Below are 15,185 nucleotides of genomic sequence, written 5' to 3' on the forward strand. Positions count from 1 at the left end.
GAAATGGAGCTAGAGCAGCCACCTAATAAAGAGGTACAGCAGCAGGAAATGCAGCAGAAACAACAGGTACAGCAGCAGGAAATGCAGCAGCAGCAACAACAAGAGGGGCAGCAAGAAAAAGAGAAATCAGGGCATCAAGAACAAACAGTACAGGCCCCAATTTCCACTGAGCAGCAGCCACAACAAATTGTGCCTCCTGAGCAGCAGACAACAGTGGAGGCCTCAGTCCTCCAAACCCCACAGAAAGAAGACATAAGCAGAAAGAGGGACAGAGAGACTCCCCTCACAACAACAACAACTCAAGGGGAGAAAAGACACAGGATGAATCCCCTCTCTGAGGAGGAAATGCCTATAGGGCAATCTTTGGGCATGGGCCCACCAAGTATGGAGGCCTCAGCAAGTTCCTTCCAGCAGGAACAAGAGAGGATAGTGGGAGGAGAAGTCAGCTCCTCAAGCCAGCAGAGAGAAGGTGAAGTGGGCATCAAACAGCAGTTCATTGACATAAAGAGGAGGAATGAGCCAATAAAAATACAGCTATATAATCATTTGTTGAAAATGGCTCCCACTAACCAGCAAAGACTAATGTCTGCATATGATGTCCATGAAGGCAAAATGATCATGAGCCACTTCATGCCAACTGCGTTGCAGCCACAGTCCCCTGCAGACTACTTAAGGACCAATCTTGAGGTCCTTGCCAAGGACATCCACCCGATGGATCAGATTGAACTACATAAGCAAACGGGTGAGATGGTGTATGCCTCCTTGGCAGACAAGACTTTGGTGAATTACAGGCTAGAAAATAGCCTAAACAACACCACTGCCCAACTTGAGTTGGAGAGAGCATCCTCTCAAGCAAAGGACAACAGGATCAGAGCCTTAGAAGATATAATCATAGAGATTGGGCATGATCCCAAGGACATCAAGGGCATACAAGCATTATTGAAATTGAGGGATGCAGACATGGCAGCATTGAGGAAAATGATCAAAGTCCCAGCAACTATTCACCCTCAAACTGAAGAAGTTGCCCAGCTGAGACATGACCAAGATGCATCAGCTTTGTTGGTCTCATTATACAAACAGCTGATCCTAACACAGGAGAAATTAGGAGAATCAGAGGCTGCACAGGCTGCACTACAGGCAGCATTACAACAAAAAGAAGGAGGACAAACATCTCAGCCTCCTCCAGAGATAATCAACCTGGAGGAACCTCCTAAGACTACTGCACCATCTACATCAACGCCAGCACCAACAACAGAGCAGGCTCCAAGCCTGGATATGCAAAAGCTAAGGAGTGAAATCCAAGCCCTGGAAGCCCAAATGACAGAACTAAATGAGGCCAGGGAGAATTTAGCCAAGGTAAATGAAAAATATGATAAATCAAAACAAAATGTGGCTGAGAAAGGAAGAGAGATAAAGGCTCTCAAAGAGAGGATAAAGGAGCTGGAGAAGGAGCTCACACTTGATAAAGTAACAGCTGAGCTCAAGACAATCCTATGGGCCAACATTGGCCAATCCATAACTGATCAATGGCAATATATTGAGACTATTCATGAGCAAATAGAGCTCATAGGGAAAGCACATAGGGAAATCCAGAGAGCAAAGGCATCTCTAGGCAATATGCCTGAGGTTGCCAACAGAATGATCAATGTGCTTAACAACAGAACAAGTGCTCAGCTGGCGACAATGGGAATTACAAGCAGAACCGAGACCATCCAGCTGATAAAGAGAGTCCTGACATTGAAAAGCCTGGTGCAGACATTGGAAAGAAGAAGCCAGGACATGCAGACAGAGGCTAATAAGTTTATGGACAGATTTGCAGCATTGCAAAGCAGAGGTCTTCCTGGCTTACTGAACAGCGCAGGAAGGCTACTTTCACACAAGCAATATGCCAAAAGGGTCAATACATTTGCTACTAACCAGATCACTGAAAGACCCAGTACCTCTGAAGAACCAGGACCAGCAACAGGGCAAAGTCTCTACAACAGGGTAGAGAACTTATTTTTCATCATGAATGAGATCAAACATTTGTTTGATGTGCCTCCAAATTTCTATAAATACACAGAGGCAGATGAGACTTTAGAGGCAATTCTGAGACATCAATTGCCCACACAGGAATGGTGGACTAAGACCATACAGATCATATTATAGACAAGAAGCCATTCACTAAGTTTTTCATCAAAAAATATAAGTTATCATGCACAGGAAACTTTTGATAAAATCAGCATGTATGAAGAAGAACACGCTGAGCCAACTTAGCAAAACTATTCGGCCACCAAGGCAATACTGACAGTCACAGGTGACAGGGCCGAAAAGCTACAGGACGACAGAGCTACAAAGACACGTCATTCATCATTTATAACAGAGCGTTCAACCGACTCAGTGGCCTCCAAAGGCCAAAAAGTCTTCTGACAGAATTGAAGAGCATTTATGTTGTATTCAAAGCTGTAATAACTTCTGATCTGTTGTTCTGTACAAATTGGTGAAGATATTTATTTCTCAGATGACTCAACGCTTCAGATATTTTTGTATCACCGTTTGTATATATTCCCCCCTCGCATAAGTTTGCAGGGGTTGTTGTTGATTTCTCTTCCAGATTTCTTATGCTGTAAACTTTCAGAGAATTAATACAAAGTTGATGGAATTTCTAAAGCTCTGCGTTATTTGATGCATTGTGGTGTTTAGCTGAATGTTACAGGATTCCTGCGTATCTCATGGCTCAATAAGTTTTCTTTAAACTCTTCGTTATGTGTTTTGTCATCTTCTCATAGCTCATTCTTGTTGTGTGTTTCACAGTTAATGGCAAGGAAAAAGAATAGTTCTAGGATTTAATCACAGATTACCCTGAACTCAATCTATGCTGTTATAAATGTTTTCTTCAGTTACAGTAATAAAGGTGTAATTCTTAATTGCTGCACCCCTACACTATATCTCTCACAGTGATTATTGTTTCAGGAAATTCAAGTCTGCTTCCTGTGCAGTGTATCTCTTTCTCACACTCCCAGCTTAGTGGAAAATTCTTAATTGCTTTCCACTGGTTAAACACACTTCACCATCACAATCTCAAGTTTGTTTCATGAAGTATCTAAATGGCCCTGTAATTTCAGCAACTCAACTCAATATTTCAAACAACCTGTAGCCACAGACTCCATAGCCCAATGGATTAGAACTATCTGAAGGTTTTCACATTAGGTACAGAAAGATATCCCTCAACCAAAACATAAAACCAAACCCTAAACTCATAACTAGCCTAAAATCTTCACAAAGACATAGACAAACCTTAAAGAGAGAGCCCTCTCTGATTACAGTTTGGCTAGAAGCTGTAATCCAAAGATTGGTTAGTGGTTACCCCGGTCGTATTCCCTTGGGAGTCAAAGGGAACAACCTGGGTGTTAACATAATTGGCGACTCCACTGGGGACTTCCTCAGGATTTTCTAATTTCTGTATATTTCTTGAAGCTACTTCAGTCACTTTTTGTGCTAGCTTTGAAATATACACAGTAACTCCAAAATCTTGTCTGGCCCTTGTAGACACAAAATATTCCCAAAAAACATACTCAAAAATAAGTTCAGAAGCTGGCTCCCAAGAAGAATCCGCGATATACAAGGTCAAATCCTGACCCCAACCCACCAACTGTTTTTGAAAATCCTAACACAATCCCTAAGATCATTAGGAAGCAGCAAGGACAGGAAACTCTTGCTGATTCAAGTCCTGAGACAGCTTATCCAAATCCTGTTCCCACTCCAATCAAGGTTCTATTTCGATCTACCCTTGATTCCCCCAGTTCACCATCCACATCTCAAAGTCCTTCTTACACACCCCCATCCACTGCACATATTCCCTTGACCAACGCTCTAGTTTCTACCGTTCCCACTACCCCTGTTGTACCAGTCATTCATGTCATTCCAGTTATCCCTGTCAACCCTATAAACCCTGCTAATATGGCTAATAGATATGCACCCCTGCAGTTGCCTGCTAATGCTGAAGCTCTACCTCATGACTACCAATCCAAGATCTCATATTTTGACTCCACTGGCCCTTTCACAGCAATTCAGCATGCCAAGAGGATGCAAGACCATTTTGAGAACTATGAAATAGATGATGATAGTGTGAGAATGAGAATCTTTGTTCAGAGCTTGACAAGGGATGTAAGGACTTGGTTTAGATCACTGGCTGCAAATACCATCACAACTCCTGATGAGCTTTATCAAGCCTTTACTAACAGATGGGAGAAAAAGAAAGATCCCCTGCACATACTTGGTGAATATGATACCATCAAACGAGGTCCTCAAGAGACCGTTTTGGAGTATTGTGCAAGATTCAACAACGTATATAATGCAATACCACAGAATTTAAGACCTCCTCCTGATTTAGCCTTGTACAAATTTCCTGATGGTTTTGACCCTGATATGGCCTATCAATTGAAGGAAAGAGCCCCTGAAACCCTTGAAGATGCCCAGAAGGTTGCTGTCACAGTAGAGGCTAACCTGATTGCCAAAAGAAACAGGGCAAGATTGGAAAAGAGAACCACCTTCAAAGAAGAACCCTCAGCCTTTGATCAAAAATTGGATGCAATACTCACTGGTATGAAGAGATTGGGGGATAGAGTAGAGTCAGTTGAGAGAAAATCATCATGGGAAGCACCACAAAATAACCCTATCAGGAATCCCAATTTCAGGAGAAATCAAAACCCAAACGTTGGCAAGGCCGGTTCTGATCCAGACATAAGACCTCCTTTCCAGGAAAACTATGCTGAGGCATCCACTTCGAATGAGCAAACAGATGACACCCATATTAACCTGATGGGCCTAAATGATCAGCACCAAGTTTTTCTGAGTCAAGAAGATCATGAGGATGATGACATTCAGCAATTCCAAACCAGGTCAGGTGAGTCATTTGACTTTAAACAAGGATATGACACAGCTGTTTATGAAGTTCATAAGCAATACAAGATAAGAAGCAGAACTATCAATGTGACACAGCCTGACAAGACAAAGGACACTCCACAGCCTAAGAAAGCCATTGTCACAGAACCAAGTGACAAAACTGGTCCAATTACAGATGAGGTAACAGTTGAGGAAATAGCTGAAACATCTCCCTCAAAACAACAACCAGTAGATACATCACCCTTGCACCCTAATCCAAGTAACACTTCTCAAGAGATGAGTAAGAAGGACAAGCTTCAAGATCAAGAAAAGGATTAAGAAGAAGATGTAGTGAACAAGGAAAAGGCTGTCACCCACAACACCAAGATCTCACTGGAAAGACCCTTTGACTTAGGAGCTGAAATTGGCAAATTGAAGGTAGCTATCCCTCTTTCAGAACTAACCAAGCATGACATTTATAGACAACAGATCAAGAAGTCCCTTCAACTTACTCGCAATAAAGACAATGTCAATATGTTGGATGACACCCCAGAATTGCTTTTCGGTCCAGAGGTTGATGGAAAGACAGCAGTTACAGGGGTCTTACCTTTCTATGTCAGCCTGCATGTTCATGACAAGATACTACACAATGCAATGTTTGACTCAGGTGCCTCTCACAACTTGATGCCTAAAACAGTCATGGAAAGATTGAATCTAGATATTACAAGGCCATATAAGGACCTATTCTCATTTGACTCCAGCCAAGTTAAGTGTTTAGGTCTCATAAAAGATCTCTGTGTCTCACTCGTCCAATATCCCAATAAGACAATCCTGATGGATGTTGTAGTTGCTAATATCCCACCTAAATATGGGATGCTGTTATCAAGATCATGGGGGGCTAAACTCCAAGGTTCCCTACAATTAGACATGTTGTACGCAACCATCTCAGTCTTTGTTCAACCCAAGAGGTTATATAGAGAGTCACTTATGAAATACATGGTCAGCAGTGAAGAAAAACCTCAAAACTTTCCCATATATGCTGTCCATTCGGATATAGATTCATATATTCTCTTCAATGACAATTCAGGCCTTATAAATAATGATGAAACCCAGTCCCTCAAACAAGACCAGGACATTAATGAACAAGCTGCTGCCCCAGGAATAAAATTGATCCAATCAAGTGATGAGAATGTCCTAAAAGACAAACTAAATGAAAAACCAGAACTTCAACTCACAATCCCAGATCACAGAGAAGTTATTAGGTCTCCCCTAGAACAAGAGATCTTATGGTTCCTTGAATTTGATGGGTCAGTCAACAAATTAGGGGCAGGAGCTGGAGTTTGGATACATAATAAACTAAATAGTCATGCACAAGGTCGAGCCTATAGACTAAATTTCAGATGCACTAATAACATGGCAGAATATTAAGCTCTTTTACTAGGCCTTAAACTAGTAAAATCCTTACAAGCCACAAAGGTTTCAATTATGGGAGATTCAGACTTGATTATCCAACAAGTAAAGGGAAATTTTGTCACTAATGACAAAAGGTTAAGATCTTATAGGTCTGCTGCTTCTGAAATACTAAACTCTTTCACTGAATTCCAAATCACCAAAATCTCTAGAGACCATAATCTTCATGCTCACAGTTTGGCCACATTTGCAAGTACCTGCAAGCTACCTTTTGAGCCCCACCATTGCTTTACAGCTGAGGTAAAACACAGACCTTCTGTCCCAAACAATGTCAAGGACTGGCAAGTATTTGAAGATGATACACAAATAAATAATTTCTTGACCTTGCAACAAGAATTTGCAGGACTAAATATTGACACTGAGAGAGCAAGTCAATCACAAATACTTGAGAGAGCAAGTCAATCACAAATACTTGAAAGAGCAAGTCAATCACAAATACCTGATCAACAGAACCACAAGCCAATATCACCTAAAACAGCCAACCAAATCCTACATCCAACAATTTTTAACAAAGACAACATACGAGAAATTCGACAAATCAGTTGTGAAGAAGTGGCTGATGTTGAGGCTGAAGTTATACAATTGAAAGACAATTTTCTTCCAACAGGCCTAACTCCATTGGAGGACATGTTTGACTCAAATGATGTCCCTAGAAAACCAAAAATGCAACCCCTTAACTCTGCCATTGAAGAATGCAACATTGGAACCATTGAGAAGCCCAAGATAATAAAATTATCTGCATCCCTACCCCCTGATCAGAAGCCTAAATACATTGACCTTTTCAAAGAGTTTCAAGATGTCTTTGCATGGAGTTATGAGGACTTAAAATCCTATGACACCTCTGTTATCCAACATACCATCCCTCTCAAGCCAAATCAAAAGCCATTTAAGCAAAAATTGAGAAGAATAAACCCTATGCTTCTCCCTGCAATTGAGAAAGAGGTACAAAAAATGTTTAAAGCTGGTATCATAGCACCAATCAGGTTCTCTGATTGGATCTCAAATTTGGTGCCCACAAGAAAGAAAACTGGTGAAATAAGACTTTGTGTTGATCTCAGAAACCTAAATCAAGTGTCCCTCAAAGACAACTATCCCTTACCTAAGATGGATCACATTCTCCAAAGAGTGGTAGGGGCCTCAAGGATTTCATTACTAGATGGATTCTCAGGCTATAATCAGATCCTAGTACACCCTGATGATCAAGACAAAACTGCATTTACAACCCCTTGGGGAACTTTCAAATATGTAAAAATGCCTTTTGGATTGAAAAATGCAGGGGCAACATTTCAAAGAGCAATGGATATTGCTTTTGCTAAAGAGATTCATGACTTTCTTGTCATTTATTTAGATGACCTCACACCTTTCTCAAAATCAGACCAAGAACATTTGAAGCATTTGAGACAGATCTTCCTAACATGTAGGAAATATGGAATTTCCTTGAACCCAAAGAAGTCTCTATTTGGTTTGGAAGAAAGAAAGTTGTTAGGACATATCATTTCAAAGGATGGCATCAGAATTGACCCAGACAGGATACAAGCTATCTTACAAATGCCCCACCCAAGAAACCTCAAAGAATTGCAAGCCTTCTTGGGAAAGATCAATTTCTTAAGAAGGTTTATCCCAAACTTAGCAGAACTGATCAGACTATTGAACAACATGCTAAAAAAGGATTCAAAAGTAAAGTGGACAGTAGAAGCAAATCAAGCCTTTGAAGGTATAAAATTGGCCCTTACCCAAACCCCAGTCCTAACAAATCCTCAATTTGACAGAGAATTTATCATTTTCTCTTTTGCCTCCCAGCATACTATTGCTGTTGTTTTATTACAGAAAGATGACCAAGGAAATGAGAAACCCATTGCTTTCTTTAGTAGAGCTCTTAGAGATGCACCTCTGAAATATCAGATCATGGAAAAGCAAGCTTATGCTTTGATCAAGGCCATTAAAGACTTTAGGATTTACATCCTTTATTCCCATGTTATAGCTTATGTGCCAAGTCCCATTGTAAAAGACATACTTACTCAAGAAAACTTAGAGGGCAGAAGAGGAAAATGGATAGCCAACATCTTAGAAGTTGACATTGAAATAAAACCTACAAAACTAATAAGAGGGCAAGGTTTGGCCAAACTAATGACAGAAGCAAACTTCCAAGCATTAGATATAAACCAGCTGGACAATGAACCGGAGTTGGCGACTCCAAAGATCAATGTAGCCTTTGAACAATCCCCTTGGTACTCTGATATATGTTATGTGTTACAAAACCTGTGTGCTCCACCAGGATTGTCCAGAACTAAGTGTAGGTTCCTAAAAATGAAAGCTTCAAAATTTTGTGTCATGGATGGCAATTTTCTTTGGAAAAACCATGAGGGTATACTGTTAAACTGCTTGATTGAGAATGAGACTAACAATGTCACCAAAGAATTTCATGCAAGTGACTGTGGTGGACATCTGTATTGGAAGTCCACTGTGGATAAAATACTGAGGGCTGGCTACTATTGGCCCACTGTTTTCTCTGATGTCAAGAAATTCACCACATCATGTCATAAATGTCAAGTGTTTGAGGGAAAGAGAAAGTTACTGCCACTTCCTTTGAGGCCTATTGCAACAGAGAGACCTTTTCAACAATGGGGCTTGGATTTCATTGGGGAAATTCATCCCTCATCTTCATGCCAACACAGATGGATTCTAACAGTTACAGACTACTTTACTAAATGGATTGAAGTTGTTCCATGCAGACAAGCAAATGATTCCACTATCATTCAGTTCCTTGAGACCAATATCCTTGCTAGATTTGGCTGTCCTGATAAGATAATAACAGACAATGCTGCTACCTTCAGATCTAAGAAGATGGTGAATTTCTGCCACAAATTTCACATCACCTTGGGCCATTCTACTGCATACTATCCCCAAGGAAATGGCCTTGCTGAATCATCAAATAAAAGCCTTGTAAACATCATAAAGAAGGTGTTGGAAGAAAATAAGAAGAATTGGCATAAGAAGCTTGTGAATGCCTTATGGGCAGATAGACTAACAACCAAGAGATCAATTGGGATCAGCCCATATGAGTTAGTTTATGGATTAGAAGCCAAGTTTCCTTCATCACTAGGGGTCCCTGTTATGAAATTACTTCAAGAAAGTCAAGCTGAGCCCAATGATATGCAAAGAAGGATAAATCAAATGATATGTTTGCAGCAAACTAGAGACCAAGTTTACAACAGAGTTCAAGTTTTACAAGAAAAGTTAAAGAAAGCCTTTGACAGAAGGACCAAGGCAGAAGATTTTAACGTTGGTGACAAAGTCCTCAAGTGGGATTCAAGAAGGGAAGACAAAGGAAAACATGGAAAATTTGATTCCCTTTGGAGAGGACCATTTGCTGTCCAAGCAGTACAAGGAAACAATACTTACTTCCTTAAAAGTCTTGATGAAGTTGATTTGGATGAAGGTCCTGTGAATGGCAGGATGTTGAAGCACTATTTTGACTACTATCCATAAGTGCAGCCTAAGTTTCCCTTGTACATATTCAGGTGTATATATTATTTTCTGTTAAAATGTAAAAATGCAGTTTCTCAAGTTTTATAAGTAATCAACAAAAGGCAAATGAGTTCAGAGATTCACCAAGATGGGAAGAGTACAATTTTGGCATTTCAAAGCAGCATAATTCAAATTTTGGTAAAAGAAGTCAAGGGCCAAGGCATTATGACCTGCTGTTCTTGGCCTTTCAAATGGAAAAGCCATCCCCATGTGGAGCCAATGTTAGCTACCTATACCAATAGGTTTCATATTTCATGATTGGCAAAGAAAGTTCCAAATATGCTCTACTTTGGTGATACAAAGATCCCATATTTCCAGAAGGAGACAATGTGTGTATATAGCTTCATGTTGATTAAATTTTCATGGATGGTCCAACAGCCTAATCTGGATCATGCCATGTTTCAATTTCTGTTGTAGAATAGAGAAAGAAGTCTGTCCAAACTGTTTAATCTTGGCAGACCAATAGCTTAGGTAGAGAAGTAAGGTTCCCAACTGCTTAATCTGGGACCTTGGAAGCAATAAAGGTAGTTCTAGATAGAAAATCAAAAGGAAAAGCCAAGAGAAAAGAAAATGCAAATAAGGGTCTGCAAGTCTAAGTGCACCCTCCAAGAAGAAACAAAAAATGCTAGGCAAGTAGATGGGTAGGCAGATGGGGTTGCAGAAATGTCATTCCTTTCAATTGAGTGTTTGATAACTTGTTTGAAAAAGGAATATCAGTGGATTGAGAAGGTCCTCTTCTTCATCATGTTGCAGCAGAGCAAAGGAGCATGTCTAACTTCCTATTTTCCCCTTTCACATTCATTACTAACATCCCCTCATCAGTTGAGATTCATGAAAGAATTCAAGGTTTTATGTTGGTTCTTATTCCTTTAAAAGCCACATTTCTTGTCTAAAATTCTTTTCATTTTGATCTACTCCCTAAGCTAAGTTATCTTCATATAAACTTAGTAATATCACTCCTCATTCACCTCTTGCCATCCATATTAACCCCTAACTTCTTATTATCTAAATCCCCTATGTTACCCTTTCCCTATTATTATAAACACTATGGTGTATAAACCCCAAGCATTCTATAAATATCCCTTCCCCTTGGCATTATAGCCATATGTTCACTATTAGGGATTAAATTGACATCTGGTCAGTTTAAGAACCCAAAACCTTACCCCTCTTTCCCCTTCAGAAGTTTTCTAAACCATTAAACCCTTCATTTGAAAAAGAACCTTGTGAAAAACCCCCATTTGCACCCCTAACCCGCTTCATTTGCAAAAACATATGAAAAAACCCACTTTTTCATTTTACCCAAAGTTCAGGCGCTATGCGCATTTTGATGAAAAATACATTGAAAACCATATGAATTTGCCGAAGTCCTAAAGTCCCCGCCGGGCACACCTTCCAAAGAAAATATTAAAATATTCTCCGCCCGCTGTCGTATCGTCCTGGCATCTCAATGATCCGTCAACCGTCGGATCTAGCCTTTTTCATCGGACGGCCCACATGAATATCGGAGCGGCCCCGACGTCCGTAGGTTAGCTTCCGATATTTAACAATGTAAACTTTGAAACGGGAACTATAACCTCAAAACGGGAACTCTAGCCAAAAAACCCCGAAAAAACATCAAAAACAGTGCTAAAAACGAAAAGTGTGTATACTGGAACGATGATTTTATTTTTTAGGGGTCAATTTTGAATATGTTTTAGAAATGGCAGTGACTACGAAATTTACTACAAAATTTTCGTGCAAAATATAGCTTCAAAACAAAAAAGTGATGATACTAGAACGATAATTTTTTTTTTTAGGATCAATTTTCAAACTTTTAAAAAAATGCTAGTAAAACCAAATTTTTATTTGCCAAACAAAGTTGTTTATGAGGAAAAAACACATTAATGTTTTTGGTAGAATATCATTTTTCTTTCCTAAGTATAAATTCAACATGTTCTCAACCATAACATCAACATCAATGGTGCTATGTTTTTTTTTTTTTTTTTCAATCCCACCATCTACTTCATGAGTAACATATTTCAATCTCTTCATGTCAAACACCATCCATTGAATTAATGGTCGGATCAATAATCCAAATCTATTGCACGTGACAAGCTCCTACAATCTCTTATATAGAATCTACTTTATATATCAATGTTGTGTCCTGAGCTTTCAATTTGCCTATTCATTTCACATTTACTGGTCTCTAAGTGAATTTACCAATTATTAGCAAGTACTCCAACGACATGCAGTGTTCCACACCTGGTAACTCTACTATCTCATCGGATCCACTAACCTCTAGTATTTGAAGCTTTCTAAGCTGAGCCAATCCCTGTATGATCTTGAGTTTCCTACACCCTCTAACTCTGACCTCCCTCAAAGATCTCAAGGTTTCAAGACTTTCGAGATCCTCCACTTTTACACAGGATTGGATGCGGAAAATAACAAGTTTGGACAGACCACAAAGCCCTCGTATTTGTCTTAATTCCTCATAGCCATTAATGTACAGAAGACCAAGGTTTGGGCAAACACCTTCGGCAAAGGCTACCTCAGATATTTTTGTGCCCTTAAGGGACAACCGCCAAAGCCCAAGCATGGATTTGTCCTTGGCGCAGTCCAGTTAATTCCAAGATCTTCGACCTCGTGCTTCTCCGTCAACAGTTCTAAATGGAAGTTCCTCCAATGGACAATTCCATACTGTTAAACCTCTGAGATTGTTCAACTTCAAAAGTCCTCGCGGTAAGTATACTATCCCACATCCCTCTAACATCAACTCTGTCAGCTGAGTCAACAGTCCAATGGAATCGGGCAGGCATTTCAATTTGGGCGAATGGCGCACTGATAAATCCTTCAGACTCTCGAGGTAATAGACCGAAGGTGGCAGTACTTCCAGCGAATCGTTACCTATATGCAGCAATTCCAAATTGCACAGGTTTCCAATACCGCATGGCAATTCTTTTAAGCATGTGCATTCCATGAATAGTGTTTTCAAAGACGGTTGATGTGCGATTTGGGGGAGGCAATTCTTTCACATTGCTACAGCGCTGTAGATTTAAATATTCCAGTGTTGTAATGTTTCCAAGTGTTCCATTTGAGATGCTCAAACTGGAGCATCATGCCAAAGATAGATGTTTGAGTCAATTTAAATCCCCAAAGGACTTCGGAAGCATCTGCAAACTGGAAGTACCTTCCAAATCAATGTGCTTCAGATTTGTTAATTTTCCGAAGGAATCATGCAGCGACATCATTCTTGAGAACCCTTTAACACTAAGTATTTCGAAGAGCGCGGATGACCAAATTCTTGGGGCAAAGCTTCGAATGTGGATAAGAATAAACCTCTATCATTTATGGCAATCCATTCGAGGTGCCCCAGCTGCCCTATAGACTTTGGAAACTCCGAGAGGGGAGCCTCGAGATTTAACTCTCTCAACTGAATAGGCCCCTGCAATGTCGAAGTTTCATCTATAAGACATAATCTATTTATGCAATGATTGTACTCTTGAAACTGAAATTAAACGAAAAAAGAATAAACGCATACATACTTGAGATTGTTGTGGCCATAGAAAGTTCAATCTACTGCCTTGCACTTCTAAAACTCTTAAACTCTCCATCGGGATCCAGTCAGGCAAGGAAAAGCAGGAACATCCATACCAGCGGAGCCATATGAGATGTGGGGACTGAACCCTCTTCAATATGCATTCTAAACCATCTTCGTGGGTTGCAACAAGTTGCAAATTCCTCATATTACGAAATGGGAAACTACTGATTAGCACCATTTCTGAATTCGTGTATATATTACTGAGTTGAATGTTTTTTCTGTTCATGTCTACGCAAGACTTCAGCGTATGCTCCATCTTTGTCTGTCCACCAGAGCTCGTAAGGCTCCACTTTGTAGAACACAGGAAGAATGGTAGCCTTCGACTTCAGCATTGTTTGGGGCGATTCTGAGAATCGGCCCACCATCCGGCGATTCTCAGAATCGCCCCAAACAATGCTGAAGTCGAAGGCTACCATTCTTCCTATGTTCTACAAAGTGGAGCCTTACGAGCTCCGGTGTCATCAGGACTCTCAATTTTGATATTTCTACGTTTAAGTCTTCAATTAGCTTAGCCTGCAAATAATTTACGGACATTCTCTCTGACTTCTCTTTAAGATCAAATAAAAAGGAGGATTCATTGTAAGCGGATCTCTTACGGTTGAAGAATGCTTTGGCCAGTGGAGTTTTTCCAGCACCGCCACAACCTACAATCCCCAAAACCTTGGCATTCACCGGTTGTTCCTGCTCCTTCAACACTGTCATTTCAAAATCTTGTAATTTGTCCTCCACTCCAGTTGGGTATTTAGCGACATACAACAGTGGTTTTGAAACATTTTTTAACACTCAAGAGCTCCTCGTTACTGATCATTATTCAAAGAGGAAAATAAAGAAACAGCGTGAAATGACTATGTAAGGATTTACTGATCAATCCAACAAATTGAAAACTAACACGGAATTGGAAAAGATTGTGGGAGATGCGCACCCCTCCAGCGTGAAACCGCTTATCTCTGCAGAATGAGAAAGAGCCATTCTCCAACTTCGAATAGTGTTGGAATCGTAGCGCGGCTTTTCTTCACCAGTTTGAGAGTCGAATGTTTTTTCTGTTCATGTCTACGCAAGGCTTCAGCGTATGCTCCATCTTTGTCTGTCCACCGGAGCTCGTAAGGCTCCACTTTGTAGAACACAGGAAGAATGGTAGCCTTCGACTTCAGCATTGTTTGCGGCGATTCTGAGAATCGCCCCACCACCCGGCGATTCTCAGAATCGCCCCAAACAGTGCTACGAATCGCCCCAAACAGCGCAGAATGTGACTTCACACATGACTTTAAAATGTTTTCTTCCCCATCAATGGAAATTTATTTCAACCATTCTAAAGCGTCACAACAAACTCTTTGAACATCAAAGTCTCACCCTGGAGCATTCTTAATTAGTTGCATAAGAAGAGTGAAATAAGTTGGTATTATGCTTCATTCCAACGACACCATTTACAAATAGTGATTTTGAGTCTCTTGCGGAGAGGAAATTGTCAAAATACAAATCGAATTCATCATAATTGAGTCATTTGTACGGCGTTTTTGCAAAAATCGAGATTGAAAGAACCTGCGAAATATCTGAAACCATTCGTAATTTCCATAAAATTGCCATGTTAAATGTCCATCGACTTACCCTTTGGAATGTCTGGGGGTTATTTAATCTCCGATCTATCTCAGGATGTTAGCAGATATAGAGTTCTCCCTTCTACCTGTAAGGTGTCATGTGATGGTATCATTGTGGAGCGATAAAAAGGTGTCTTGTGAACTCCTAATTA

Source organism: Pinus tabuliformis, chromosome 2_2, assembly GCF_031772625.1.
Source record: "Pinus tabuliformis cultivar Carrire ecotype Pingquan chromosome 2_2, CPIR1, whole genome shotgun sequence".
Lineage (NCBI taxonomy): Eukaryota > Viridiplantae > Streptophyta > Pinopsida > Pinales > Pinaceae > Pinus > Pinus tabuliformis.